Raw genomic sequence first — 13,325 nt, 5'->3', positions numbered from 1 at the left:
CTGGCTGGTTTGTGGGGACCTGGCCCGGTTTCTTGAGGGACAGGATGTCCTGCTGGGAGCAGCCTTTGTGCCTGTCCTTTCTGGCCTTCCCCTTTCAGGCTCTCAGGCTGGTCCTCTCCTGGCCTGTTCTCCTCACTGCCCTCTTGACCCTGTCCTCCTTGAGATGCAGGGCTGCATGTGGTGGGCGTGCCCGGGCAGGAGTCACGGAGGCCAGGGCCTCGCAGGCATGAGGTGGGGGTGTCCGTGCCCCTGGCCCGGTGAGGCCCGGGGGTGCTGAGGCCCTGGCAGCAGGATACCCAGTGGCTGGGGGGACGAGTCCCAGGCAGGAGCTCCCATGGCTCGTGGAGGCCAGGCCCCCACCTCCTCCCGTACTGCCATGCCGAGGATAAGGGACCGGAGGCCTGAAGAGCCTGTAGGACCAGCGCCTTATGGCAGGGCTCCTTGGCACTGTGACTCCTCCCTGCCGCCACCGCCAGGCTCCCCTCTCAGGGAACAGGAAATGGGGGTGGGGGAGCCCGGGTGTTCCTCTCGCCCTCTGCCGGGAGGGGCTGGGTGCCCCACTCCGTAGGTGTCAATGGAACTGTCACCCAGCGGCGGGCGCCGGGCTGGGATTTCCCTGGCTGACTCAGCCCCGGCCTGGCTGTGCCGCAGCCTAGGCAGGAGTTACTTGTGAAGGTGTCTGAGTCGCTGCAGCGACTCGCACGGGGGAGTCCCGGGAGTAGGGGAGCAGGTCCCTGGGGCTGGCTGTGGGCAGGCCCCCCATGGGGCGGGAGACCCTAAGCTCTCCATCAAGCACAACAACCGGACTTCCCGACCCAGGAGGACTGGTGAGGAGGCATCTAGGGACCTGAGCACCAGCAGGGCTACTCCCTGCCTCCCTGCGAGAGTCTCCCCCCGCCCCGAGGGTGAAATGCCTTCCCTCCAGAGAATAGAGAAGCCATTGATTCCCTTGTTCCCCAGGCACTGCACAGACAGGCCCCAGTGGGGGGGGAGGCAGGAAGTGGGGCCAGCACAGTGACCCAGCCAGGGGCCAGGGACCCTTGGAGAAAGGGGAAAAAACCCGCAGCCCAGAGGAATTCACGTAAGTCTGCGTGAGATTTCCAGGCCCACAGACGCCCTGGAGCACATCTCGGGGCCCTCCTCGGCCCCAGCTGCTGGTGCCGCCCTCAGCTGAGAACTGGCAGCAGGGTGGAGTGTCACAGCCACGGTGTGGGGGGCTGGGGGCGGACCGTGCCGACGGAAATGTGGGGTGTGCGCCTCGCGAGCAGGCCTGTGGGTGGTGGCAGCAGAGCAGTGTAGGGCGGGCTGGGGGGGGAGGTGGGATGGGATGTGCAGTTCAGAACGATTGCCCCAGAGTCTCTGCCTTCCCCTTGTTGATGGGAGGAAGAGTCACCCCCTGACGTCTGCAGGCTGGAATAGCGGAGGCCTGGCAGCTCCCCAGGGGCAGGCTGCTGCGGCCGAGGTTCACAGGGTGACATTTGGGCCCCTGGCCCAGCTCAATCTCAGCGGACAGACGTCTCAGTCCCCTACCCGCTGCCTGGCCTGCTGAGAAGTGGAGCCATTTCTGTGGGCCAGGTACCACGGGGCAGCCCCAGTGTGTCTGATGAACAGGCCACTTAAACCCCTGCAAGCATGCCTGGCCCCTTTGGCCACACTAGTCCCTCCACGAGCAGGCACAGGGCAGGGTGGCCCAGGGAAGGAATGTGGCCTGTGGGCCCAGCCTCCCGAGTGACAGGGTGGGGGGCACAGCCAAGGGGGCGGGGCAGCAGTGAGTCTGACTGGCAGTGGCCTGAGCAGGCAGCGTGGACAGGCAAGGTGCGGGGGAGGCCTGGCCTGAACCGCCGTGGCCCTTAAGGCAGGGCCAGCCCTCTGAGGGCAGCGCTCTTTGAAGGACAGAGGACAGCCCTGCCTGGGAGCCTGCCAAGGGCCCGGGAACTGGGCAGCGGGGCAGAGTTCCAGGTTCTGCTCCTGGCCCACGGCTGACCTCAGCGTTGCCTAGGGCAGGGGATCTGCATCCTTGGCCCTTACCTTCCTTCCTAAAATGATTGTATGTGACTCAGGGGCCCAGAAGGTTCCTTCATACCCAGATGTTCTCCTGTCATTTACTGAGCCCCCAGCATTAGAGAACAAGGGAGGGCCCCAGAACTTTGTCCTGGCATCTAGGTGGCCAGGCACTTAAACTGAGGAGCACGACAGTGATCCCCCCCCTTGGACTCTCTGTCTCCTCCTCCCTCCTCTCCAGGATGATGGGACAAGTCAGATGATGGCCCAGAGTTCCTTCAGCAGATAGTTGGGCTGGAATCGTACCCTTATTATCATCATTATTGTGGCGTTGGCTCCCTAAAGCCTGCAGGGGGGCTCCCTGGAAGAGGCAGCATGGCTTGTGTCCTGGGCTGGCTTCCTGGCCCCATGGTCAGGTGAGTGAGTAATGAGAGGTCAGAGGGGGGCAGCCGGGGGCTCCGGGTGGGCAGGAGGGGTCCCTGGCACCTCTTGGGCTTGGCTAAGCCACCGGCTCCCATCTGCAGAGGGGCGGCTCCCCCTCCCTGAGTTGGCGGGGAGACCTCAGAACTGAGGAGTGCCTGTCCCCAAACATCTTGTTCACAGCAGATGGCAGCCGCAACTCCCTTTCTCCTTGCAGTGACAGTTGCATTTCCCGTCCCTTTGCTCACCCCTCCTGTTAACTTTTGTCTGCTTTCCAAGTTGGGGAGGCAGCCTGCAAGGCCGCAAAGCCACCTGTGACTGTGGGTGAGGCTAGGTGCTCAGATCAAGTCTCCAAAGGAGAGGAGATCTCCAGCCCCCATCTGTTTGTCAGGGAAGCTCGGTCTTGCCCTGGTTCTCAAGTGCTTAGTCTCTAGAGGCCGCAGCCAGGGATCTGCAGCCACAGGATCTCAGAGGAACGAGGGAGCAGGCCCAGGGCCTGGTCTGACATTCTTTTCTTTCTTTCTTTCTTTTTTTTTCTTTAAAGATTATTTATTTGAGAGAGAGAGAGACTGAGAGAGAACATGACAGGAGAGAGAGTCAGAGGGAGAAGCAGACTCCCCACTGAGCGGGGAGCCCGATGTGAGACTCGGTCCTGGGTCTCTGGGATTATGACCTGAGCCGAAGGCAGTTGCTTAACCGACTGAGCCACCCAGGTGCCCCCTGGTCTGACATTTCTGGGGCAGCTGCAGAGCACCAGGCCCTGAGCTGGGTGCCGAGGATGCAGGCAGAGGGTGCAGCCCTGCCCTCCGGGAGCTCCCAGCATGGTGAGGAGCCAGGGTACTCAGGGGAGGGGTGGAGGGACACCGATCTGGTCTGCTTCGGAGTTCGCAGGCTTCTGGAGGCTTCACAGAGGCTGTGGTATTTGGGCTAAGCCCTGAAAGACTGAGGAGTTCCCAGGCGAGCAGGATTAGAAAAGGCATTCTGTGCAAAGGCACAGAGGCATGAAGTGCTCTGACCCCGCAGAATGCTTGGCTGTGGCAAAAAGCAGAGCAGATGAAGGGCAGGCTGCCTCATCAGCATGCGCCGTTCATCACTAGGGGGGATCTGCAAGGGGAAACCTCGCTCCCCTGACCAGAAGCCCTGTATAGGGAATAGGGGTGGCACAGGCCTGGCTCAGCTGCAGGGATTCTGGGACCTGGCTCGTGGCTGCACTGAGTTGGGGCCCACAGGAGCAACCCCCTGCTGCTGGAGCATCCTCCCCTGGAGAAATCTACCCTGGAGGCTGAGGCCAGGGGGTCACGGAGTAGCTGAGTGAGTATGCCCTTGGAGGGTGAGGTGCCCAGGCTTCCGGAGTGCCGCCCCATGTTCTGTGACCTGCCCCGGCTCTACCCTACGTCCGTGTGACACTGGGCACAGCATCCATGTATTGAGACCCTCATCTATGCCAGACTGTGCTCGAAGTGTTTCCCATACAGACCTCGTCCCATTTAACCTTCCCAAGGGCCACTCAGATGGGCACTGCTAAATGCCCCAGCCAGGGACATGACTTGTTCAGAGTCCCCCAGCCAGGACGTGGCCAAGCAGAGGCTCCAGGCCCAGGTCAGCCTGACCCTCCTCAGCACACCTCCTTCTGGATGACGTACCCTGTCCCCTAGAGAAGGCTCACGGTGCCTGGGGGGTTGGCACCCAAACATGATAAGCCCGGCTCCCTGAGGACTTGTGCCCTGCCCATTCGCCCCTGCCGCTGCCTCCCCCTCTCCTCACGCTCAGGTTCCTCCCAGGGGCCTCAGCAGCAGCTGCGGGCAAGGCCACCGTGAGCAGCCGAGTGCCATCCTGTAGGGCAGCAGGCCCAGCAGAGGAGTGGCCTGCGGTGTTTGCTTTTCCCAGCCCTGCGTTTGCTGTGTCACTCACACCTGGCTCACTCTTTGCCCAAGGATTTGCCCTCCAGGAAGATGGGGTGGGGTGGGGTGAGGCTGGGCAAGGGTGGCAGGCAGGTGGTCGGCCGCTTCTGGGCTTCCAGCTTTTCTGCATGACCAAGGAGGTCCGCACTGCCCATAAGGGCCAGCCCTCCAGGCCCGCTGCTGCCCCAGCAGGGCCTGGCGTCGCCCGCGTGGAGCACGTGACTCGGCAGTGCCGGGCCTCGCATGCCTGGCGTGCCAGGGCGGTGGTGGCCGCAGCAGCTGGACAGGCGGCAAGGAGCAGAAGAGGTCCCCCGAGCCCTTATGTGGGGCACTGGCCTCAGAGTGTGGGGGCGAGGGGCGGCATCAATGGGGCTTTTGTGTGACTGGGCAGGAGCACGGGCCGAGCCAGGAGCATCCTGCTCAGGCGCATTTGCCCCCTTCCTTCTCGGAGCTGCTGCTGCTCGGGGGGGCCCCCCGCCTGCCAGGGGGGAGCTTGCCTGGACTCAGCCAATCCCTGCCCTGCCCTTCTCCCCTTTTCAGATGAATCAGCCCCAGAAACCTGACGATTTCTTCTGGGGCCCTGGGCCTGCCCCTCTGCCTGGCCTCCTGACAGCAGGCTTCCAGCGCCCTCTCTCTGGTCCGACTGAGCTCTCTGCTACGTGGGCAGTCGCTGACCGGGGAATGTGCTGCTGCCTCCTTGAGGCCACGGACCTGCTCCTCGCAGCTGACGGGAATAGATTAGGTAGACAGAGGCAGGCTGGATCTGGCATCCCAGGGAAGAGGCCCTTTCTTCACTGCAGCTGGGACCCCAGGCAGAGGCCTGCCTGCATCAGCTGGCGGGGAGCCAGCACCTCCCTCCTGGCAGTCCTGCCTCTGGTCAGCCTACCGAGTGGCTCTGGTCCTGCGAGGGTGAGGAACCTCGGCATGCCATGGGGTGTCCAGCCTGCTTTGCACTGTGGCCTTTAGCAAACCCACTGCTCCGGCCCGTGGTCTCCCCGCCACTTGGTACCTGTCAGACAAGCTGTGAGGACAAGCAGGCTGTCACCAAGAGGCTGCGTGGCCCCCTCCATGGGCAAAGAGCTCTGTAAACAGAGAGCGGCCGAGAGAAGGCTTAGGGACAGCCTTCCCAGGTGGGCACAGCTTGCTGGAGGTTGCCTGGTCACTCCCATCCTGGCCCTTGGGGAGCTGGCCGAGTGCGTCTGGCTCCTGGCTGTGGGGAGCCCAGTTCCCTCCACCACCACCTCTTAGCTGGGGAGGATGACAGATGCAGAGGAAGGCAGCGTTGGTCTGCTGTAACTTGTTTAGGTCACTGTGGCCGCCAGGCCCTGCCCAGCCTTCCCTCCAGCAGGTCAGGGATGGGTGCCCACCCCAGGATGGACAGTCCTTGTACCCCACCTGCCACTCCTGCATCAGCAGTAATGACCCCGATGTGTATCATGCCCCGTACCCAACTGTTGCTCCTCACGGCAGCACTGTGGGTCTGGTACCTGGTGACCCCGTTCACGGGGAAGGGAACACCTGTCTGTGTCGTACTCTACCTCACATCGCTCAGATGCTATTTATCCCCCTTTTACAGGAACTGGGGTCCAAGGGGCTGCGACGTACCCACATGTATTCATGGCTGGGCCCAGGACCAGGCCTGGATTCTCGGACACCAGGCTCCACGCATGTCCCACTCTGGCTCCTGCAGTAAATCGAACTGCTAATAAATGAGCACATTGATACATAATTAATCCCACCTTGGATCCCTCTGTTCTTTTCTCTCTGGGGAGCTCTGAGCACTTCCCAGACGTGATCTCATGCATCCTCCCGAGGCCCAGAAGAGGTGAAAGGAGGTTCTGTGTAGAGGGCGGTGGAAGAGCCGGCACAGGGGGCTGCGCGCGTCCAGAAACCAGCCCCCTCCCCCGTCTGCGCTGCCCCTGCCTCTGGTCCCTCCAGGGTTGTGCCTGCGTGAGCCAGGAGGAGAGAACCTGGCGTTAGGCCCACGGGGACAGGGATGTAGAGGCCCAGGGCTCTGTCTTCAAGGGAAGTCATCCCGTTGCCCAGGCTTTTTATAGAGTTTTCCTTCCAAGAAGCCCCCGCTTCTTCCTGTTTGCTCTCACACTCCTGGGAAGTTGGCAGAGAGCAGATGAGGGTCACGGGGAGGGAGGCAGAATGAGGACCTGCAGGGCAGGCCCTTTACCAAGCCATCTGCTCCCCAGGTGGCCCAGGAGGCAGCCCCATTCTCATCCGCGTCGTCTGGAGAGGAACCCAGGTGGAGAGACTTCCTGCGGTCACTCGGTCACGGTCATGGGCAAGTCAGCGACTGGTTAGGTTTTGAACTTCGTTCTGGCTGACCTCACAGGCTGGTGCCCGTAAACTGCTGGGCTGTAGTGTGGCTGTTCTGGCCCATTCTCCCTCCCAGGGCGCTCTGAGCCTTCCGAGGGATCGCATTCCGGAACCGGAGACTGAAGAGCCTTGGAAATTGAGCATTCAGGGGACTAAACAGGCGAGTCCTAGGGAAATTGGAAATGATCTGGTCACTCACCTTGTTTTCGGATGAAGATGCTGAGGCTCTAGGAGGGGAAGCCAGATCCCCCCTTTTCTTCTTGCTGACACCCAGGCAGGCTGGATCTGGGCTATAGGCCACGAGGGTTCCACGGGGAACCCTGTTGCTGGGAGAGGGAGCACCCATGGAGGTGCTCCCTTCCTCCCTGCCGCGTGCTTGTCTCCCTCCCGCGGGCGGGGAGGGAGAGCGGGGCGTGGAGGTGCAGAGGAGCCCCTCAGACGGCAGGCCTTGGGCATTGCTCTGCCGCTCTCTCTGTGCCCCCTCAGGCAAGTCACCCAGCACCCCCTTCCTGCCAGTTTTCTGCATCCGTGAAACAAAGATGCCGCCTCCCCCTGCCTCACCCGTGGCGTGGTCATCAGGGGCGGGAAGGCCTGGGTGCACCTGCTGCTGGAGGAGGGCAGTTCTTGGATCCAGCCAACGGGGCCAGTGGATGCTGTGCAGAGGGCCCGGGGCTGGAAGGCAGGAGCCCTGGGTTCCGGGCTGGGCTCTGCACAGGCTCCCTCAGCCTGTGCTCTGGCCCAGCTCCTCCTCCTGCAGCAGCAGGGACTCAGTGGGTTCCTGCCTCCTGCAGGGCCCCTGCCCCAGGAGCTGCACCCTAGTGGCGGGGGGGAGGCAGGTAGTAACGAGGCTGACAGACAATAAGGCCGAGAGTGCTAGATGCTGGCGAGTGCCCAGAGCAAAATGCAGGAGGGACAGAGAGGTGATGGAGAGGGACAGGGATGGGCACAGCTGAGATAGGGCAGGCAGGTCAGAGGAGCGAGGTTTGAGCTAGGAACTGAGTGGTGGGACAGAGCCAGCCACGCAGAGATGGCAGGGGCGGGGAGCATGTCCAGGCGAGGGGAGGCCTGAGGGCCTGGATGTTGAGACAGGGCACACTTGGCTGCATGAGGGACAGAGAGTAGGCCCGAGCATTGGGGGGTGATCTGCAAGGGCGGCCTGGGAGGAGGTGAGGGCAGGCAGGCCAGCAGAAGAATCCCTATCTTCATTTTCTAAGTGGGGAGACTGGAAATGGTGGTGGGGGGTTGACCAGCAGACAGACATCCTCTCTCTGAGCCTCTGTTTCCCCTCTTATGTGGGGTTGGCATCGGCTCTGAGATGTCCCCTGCCTGGGTTAAGGCCCCTCCCCGTGGTCGTATTTGTGGTCAGAGCTTGGTGGCAGGAAGAATAAGGGGTTGAATATTCAGGGGAAACGCCTCCAACCTCAAGCTCAACACCGGCACCCTGAGCAGTGAGAGAAGAGCCTAGTGACTCCCCTTGAGCAGGTGTGGGCTGGCCGGACACCGGGGCCTGCCGCCCACCTGAGGGCTGGACCAGACTGAACTGGAAGTCCAGGAGAGGACGTAGATGTTGGGGTGGGGCAGGCTGCCCCAGGCCTGGGTTCGAATGGTGCTCCTCCAGGGTCAGGGGAAACCAGAGCACCATCCATCCTTCCCTGTCTGCAGGGAGAGAGAGGCTCCTGGAGTATGATGGCCTCCGGAGTCAGGATCACTTGGTGTTTGTCCAGTTACACAGACCATCTGGCTGGGGTGTCCTTGACAGCACCCTCTCCCTTACTGCCCCGTCCCATCTGTCACCACTGCCTGCTGAACCTCAGTGTGGGCCCCCACTTCTCTCCAGCCTCATGCCTGCTGTGGCCCGTGGTTGCCCTCTGTTCTCCGGATGAAGTGCAGACCCCCTGGGCCCACTGGCCTTTCCACCTCGGGCCTCCTTCTTGCTTCTATCCCGTTCATCTGGTCTCCGCTCGGTCCTTCCTCCTCCTCCTTCATGGGCCTTCCTGCTGAGGGGCGTCCTCTGTGTTGCCCTCCCCTTGTAGCCTCTTTCCTTTGGCTTGTCCTACAGACTGCTCCCAGTTCTTAAGGCAGCCGGTCCTCACCTCCTCACTCAGGCTCTGACGGGTCACCCCCTCGGAGCACGCGTCATGGCATTTTCCCTGGCCGTATGTGAAGATTAGCTTCAGGTCTTTATTTTTTTCTGGCCTGTGGGCTCTGAGAAGGCTGGCCCCACATCAGCCCCTGGTGTGTGGCAGGTACTCTGATGACTTGCTGGGTGGATGGAGAATGGCCGCGTGCACGCATTTCATTTTAATTCGATGTCCCCTGTATTTGCACCACCTGGAGCCCACCCCTGGAGCTGTTCCTAGTCTTTCTTCCTTTCACATCCTCCCCTGCCCCAAGGCAGGGAGCCTGGAACCAAACCCTGGCCCTGTGGGAGGGTTGGGGGTCCTCATAGCTGCTGGGCCCAGGGCCACCTCCAGTCTTGTGCTCCTGGGCTGGGCAAGTAGGGGGCTTGGGGCCTGGGCCTGTCAGGGGTCTATCATGGAGAAAAGGGTCCTCTCAGAAGCATGCTAGCGGCTGGAAGAATGAACAAGGGCCACACATTCTAGTAGAGCACTATCAGGGCCACTCCGGGAGGCTTCCAGGGTGACGAGAAGTTGGGAAACCAGGTAGAATCTTGGCATCACAGTGGGCCCAAGGAAGTGGGGGAGGGGGCGCAGGATCAGGTGGTTTGGGGACCTTCTCCCCTGAGCTTGAGGCCAGAGGTGGGTGGTGTCGGGGCCGAGCTGGGAGCCTTAGGCACAGCATCTCCTTTGCAGGCTGGCCAAGCCTTTGTTCTGCAGGGACCTGGTGTCCTCAACACTTGCCATAAAATGGTAGAAATGCTGGTCTTAGCAGACTCGGGGCTGGAAGCCATAGCTGTCCCCCTCGGTGTTGGGGCTTTCCCGTTCCCGGCCAGGGCCCCGCTTGGTGTCGGTGGGCTCCCAGGCTGCCAGGATGTTCTAGTCAGACAGGCTCGGTCTAACACCGGCAGGGAGGAGGCGCCCAGGAGGCCCCAGAGCCCACGATTCTAGGTCACCTCCTGCAACATCTAGAGGCAGGAGTGGTATTTATAGCAGCCAGTGGCCACCAAGGGCGGGGAAGTCAGCAGGAACTGTGATGCAGGCCACCCCCCACCAGGTCCCCTAGCTCACTGCCACCCCGCACTCCGGAGCCTTTCTGGGACGAGCGGTGAAGGGCTGGGCCTGCTGTGAGAGCAGGCATCGTCACCCTGCCTCCCCAAGCCCTGGAGGAGATGAGGTGCCACTTTCTGCCTGGCAGGAGCCTTGGCCTCTGCCTGTCTGGCCAGGACCTTGTCTGTCTCCCTGGTCCCAGGTGGGCATCCTGTTAGCACTCAGTGTCTGGGCCTGCTGCTGTCTCCTGGTGCCATCAGCTCTCTGTTGAAAGGTTCATCCTTGGAGTCCCCAGCAGCTTTGCCGACCTTCCTGGGGCCAGCAGGGGTCTGTGAAAGGCCTGCCTCATTCCTCCTGTAGCAGGCAGTTCATGGGGCCATGGACACCTGCCCCACGGTGACTGGGAAGAGGCCCTACCAAATGCCTGTTACCTCCCTGCTGTGTCCTTGTTAAGTGGGCTAGAAGGGTGGCAGTCGCAGCCCGTGGTCACCAGCACTGGGCTGGGCATGCAGCCCTACCTAGCTCCACCTCCTGCCACACCCAGGGAGCAGGCAGGGAGACAGAGGCCACGGAAGGGACAGTGTGGCAGGGTCAGGCCTCAGGCCCTGAGGATGAGTCCTCTGGGAAGGAAAATGACGCCAAGCCCTGGAGTCCGAGGGCAAGCTGGCCGGGCCCTGCGCTCTTGGAGCCTTTCCCTACCCAGATACAAAGCGGGTCCTTTGGTCCTGCCCCGGCGTGAGCAGACAGAAGAAGGCTGATGTTTGTCAGCTGCCTGATGTGGTTACCCCCAGAGTGGATGCCTGGGCTCCTCTCCCAGGCTTACCCCATTTCCAGACTGCCCACAGCCTCCAGGCCCATCCCCCCAGGCTGGAAGAGAGGCAGGGGGAGCTGAGATTTCTCCCTGGGAGCACCCGCAAGCAGGAGAAGGTGCAGCAGGCAGGCCAGGAGCCCGCAGGAACATGGGCCCTGGCTCCCCTGGCCCGTGGGAGGCTGATCAGGCAGGACAAGGGCTTACGGCCAACCGGGGACAGGCCCTGAGCGTCACTAGGGAGGGGCCCCTGAAGTGAGTGGGCCATCTGGAGAGGAGGAAACCCCTGGGCTTGCTCAGTTCTGAGCGGATGAGAGACATAGGAGCAGGAAATGGGCTAGTCCGATGGGCAGGGATGGAAGGGGGGGCAGTTGGTGGAGAGCTTTACAGCCAGTGGTTGGCAGCTTTAATCTTATTTAAAGGGCATTTCAGAGCCATAATATGCTTTTGAGGAGGGGGTTGATTTAATTAAAGCCGTAAACTGTGTGTACATGTAGCTAATGCTGGCAAGCACCTCCCCTGCGCGGTCCCTGCTCTCAGCACTTTACGGCTTTGAACTTTGTCCTCACAGCAGCCCCACGAGGGAGGCACTGTCATCACCATCCCGGCTTACAAAGGAGGAAGCGCAGGGTTCTGTAGTTGATTTGTCCTGGGAATGGTCCCTGCGCTGCGCTCTGAAGGTCGCAGCTCAGTGGACGTCTGAGTGAGCAGAAGACAAAAGCAGGGCTAGCCCTGCCCTCCATCCAGGAGCAGAGGACCTTCTGAGCCCCTACCCCTTCCTGGAGGCCGCGGGGTAGCTGGGGCTTGGGTCCAGCTTTGTAGTGCCCTGGGAGGTGGGAGGGAGTGGTTGCAGGGGAGGGGTGTGTGAAGGGGAGCCGAGTCAGCCACAGGCCCCAGTCGGAGCCCCTGCCGCGGTGTTTCCTGTGACCCTTCTTCCCCTTGGGGCTCAGGCCAGGCAGACTCTGTGACTGTAGAACTAGTTTGGGGTCCTGCCTGGAGCCCCAAGGTCCTCTCCTTGGCAGTTCTACACCAAAACCAGGTAGAAGTCAAAAAGTCAAGGCCAGAGTGGACCTGAGAGGTCATCCTGTCCAGTGCCTCCCAAATGTTTTTAAGCACTGAGACTGTTTCGTTCCAGTAAAATGTTACAAGGAACCCCCATATGTAAAGCAGCTAACATCAACTCTGACTGACATAGCATGCAAGCCCCGGGAAGCCCCAGCCCTGCCTGCTCTGGCCACTTCCCCTTATCTGGGGGTCCCTGAAGGCTTCCAGAAGCCCACTTTGAAGAGTATTGACTTCCCTTCATTGGACACAGAAGAGGAGGCCCACATAGCGGTGGGGCCCGGGCCCAGGCCTGTGTGCAGTTGAAAGCCCCCCATGCTAACCTCCATCCATGTTCTGTGGGGCAGAGGATGTTGGCTCTTGCTGTTACATACGGGAACTCTGCAGATCTCCCCCCTTGGGAAGGAGCTAGGGTTACGTTGTCACTCGATGCCTGCCTGCTTCCTTGATGCCCAGGGAATGGTAGAAGTGAAACCCAATCGCCCAGGAGGCTGGCCCGTGCCCTAGATGGCCACGCCACCCACGGAGGTGGCCCCTCCGTGGATCCGGGGCCCATGCAGACCCTGGGAGGCATTTTCCCCAGGGCGGGCCAGACCCCGAAACCCAGCCCACAGCCCGAGGCGCGCAGCAGGACCACACCGGCTCAGGGTATGCTGGGCGTGGGGCGAGGTGTCAGGCTGGGTGTGGCCCACTTAGCATTCTTGGTAACAGCCTCCCTAGGGGACCTCTAATGAAGTGGAAGGTGCTAATTCCTCTCGGAGGTGTTGCCAGCCCCCGGGACAGGGAGTCTCCTCTCCAGGAAGCTCTGAGAAGCCAGACCAGGGCGTTGCACTGAACTGCCTGGAAGAAGGGGCCGTGGGGAGGGTGGGGGGCTCCCAGCAAGGGGCTTTCACACAGGCCCTGCGGGAGGCTGGACAGGGAGCAGCAGGGGGCGGGTGAATAGGATGCGGAGGGCAGATGGGCATGAATAGTGGGCCTCTGCCCCTTGGGGTGTCCGGAGTTTGAGCAGTGGGACGTCCTGAGGCTGCAGACACAGACGCAGGGAATTCTAGCAAGAGCACAAACATGGCCTTGGATGGAGCTCCGTGGTACACGCTGACCCGCGGACCCGCGGGATGGTGATTCCCACCTCACCGGCTCCTTACGGGGTAAAGGAGGAAGGGCCAGTGGCGCCTCAGCATGAGCAGGTGGGGCTCCCAGGAGAGGTCGGTCAGGCATCACGTAGGTTGGCAAGGGTGAGGGCAGGTGTGGTAGCCAGGGACAGAGAGCTGGGCCCTTCTGTTCAGGAGGGTTGTCTTAGAGGGCAGAGAAATTAGCACTCCTGCCACACCTCTGGGGGTAGGGGCTCGCTGCGGTGAGGAAAAGGTCTAAGCTCTCAGGAGACGTGATTAATAAAGATCAGTAATGGCAGCTAGTACTTTCTATGAGCGGAGTGCTTTGTATGTATTATTTCACTTACTCCTCGTGACTCCCTTTGAAGCAGGTACCTTCACTATCCCATTTTGCAGATGAGGAGTCTGAGGCTCGGAGAAGTGAGGGTCACAGGCAACTAGAAAGGATGGAATCAAGATTCACTCCGGGGCTGGAGGGAAGGCAGCCGTGGGCTCACTGGTTGGCTGCCACCCTCCAGGTCGGTGC

The 13,325-nt window shown here is 61.5% G+C and overlaps 1 protein-coding gene across 5 annotated transcripts in view; it reads left to right on the top strand.

Annotated features, from left to right (window-relative positions):
• Window positions 1-13,325, top strand: part of DAGLA (diacylglycerol lipase alpha) — a 61,999-nt gene that overhangs the window by 14,456 nt on the left and 34,218 nt on the right. For 3 of the 5 annotated variants that reach the window (XM_081798006.1, XM_081798002.1, XM_081798004.1), the window contains one exon: window positions 2,243-2,417. The exons of 1 other annotated variant lie outside the window; for it this stretch is intronic. The gene's annotated coding sequence lies outside the window, so the exon portion shown is untranslated. Of the gene's footprint in view, window positions 1-201; window positions 1,082-2,242; window positions 2,418-13,325 lie in introns of those variants that run through there. One more of the 5 variants, XM_081798007.1, reaches the window with a different exon arrangement.

This window comes from Leptonychotes weddellii, chromosome 11 (genome assembly GCF_054177405.1).
Source record: "Leptonychotes weddellii isolate Sample4059 chromosome 11, ASM5417740v2, whole genome shotgun sequence".
Classification (NCBI taxonomy): domain Eukaryota; kingdom Metazoa; phylum Chordata; class Mammalia; order Carnivora; family Phocidae; genus Leptonychotes; species Leptonychotes weddellii.
The sequence above is the reverse complement of the archived record's forward strand: the minus strand, read 5'-3'. Positions and strand labels throughout refer to the sequence as shown.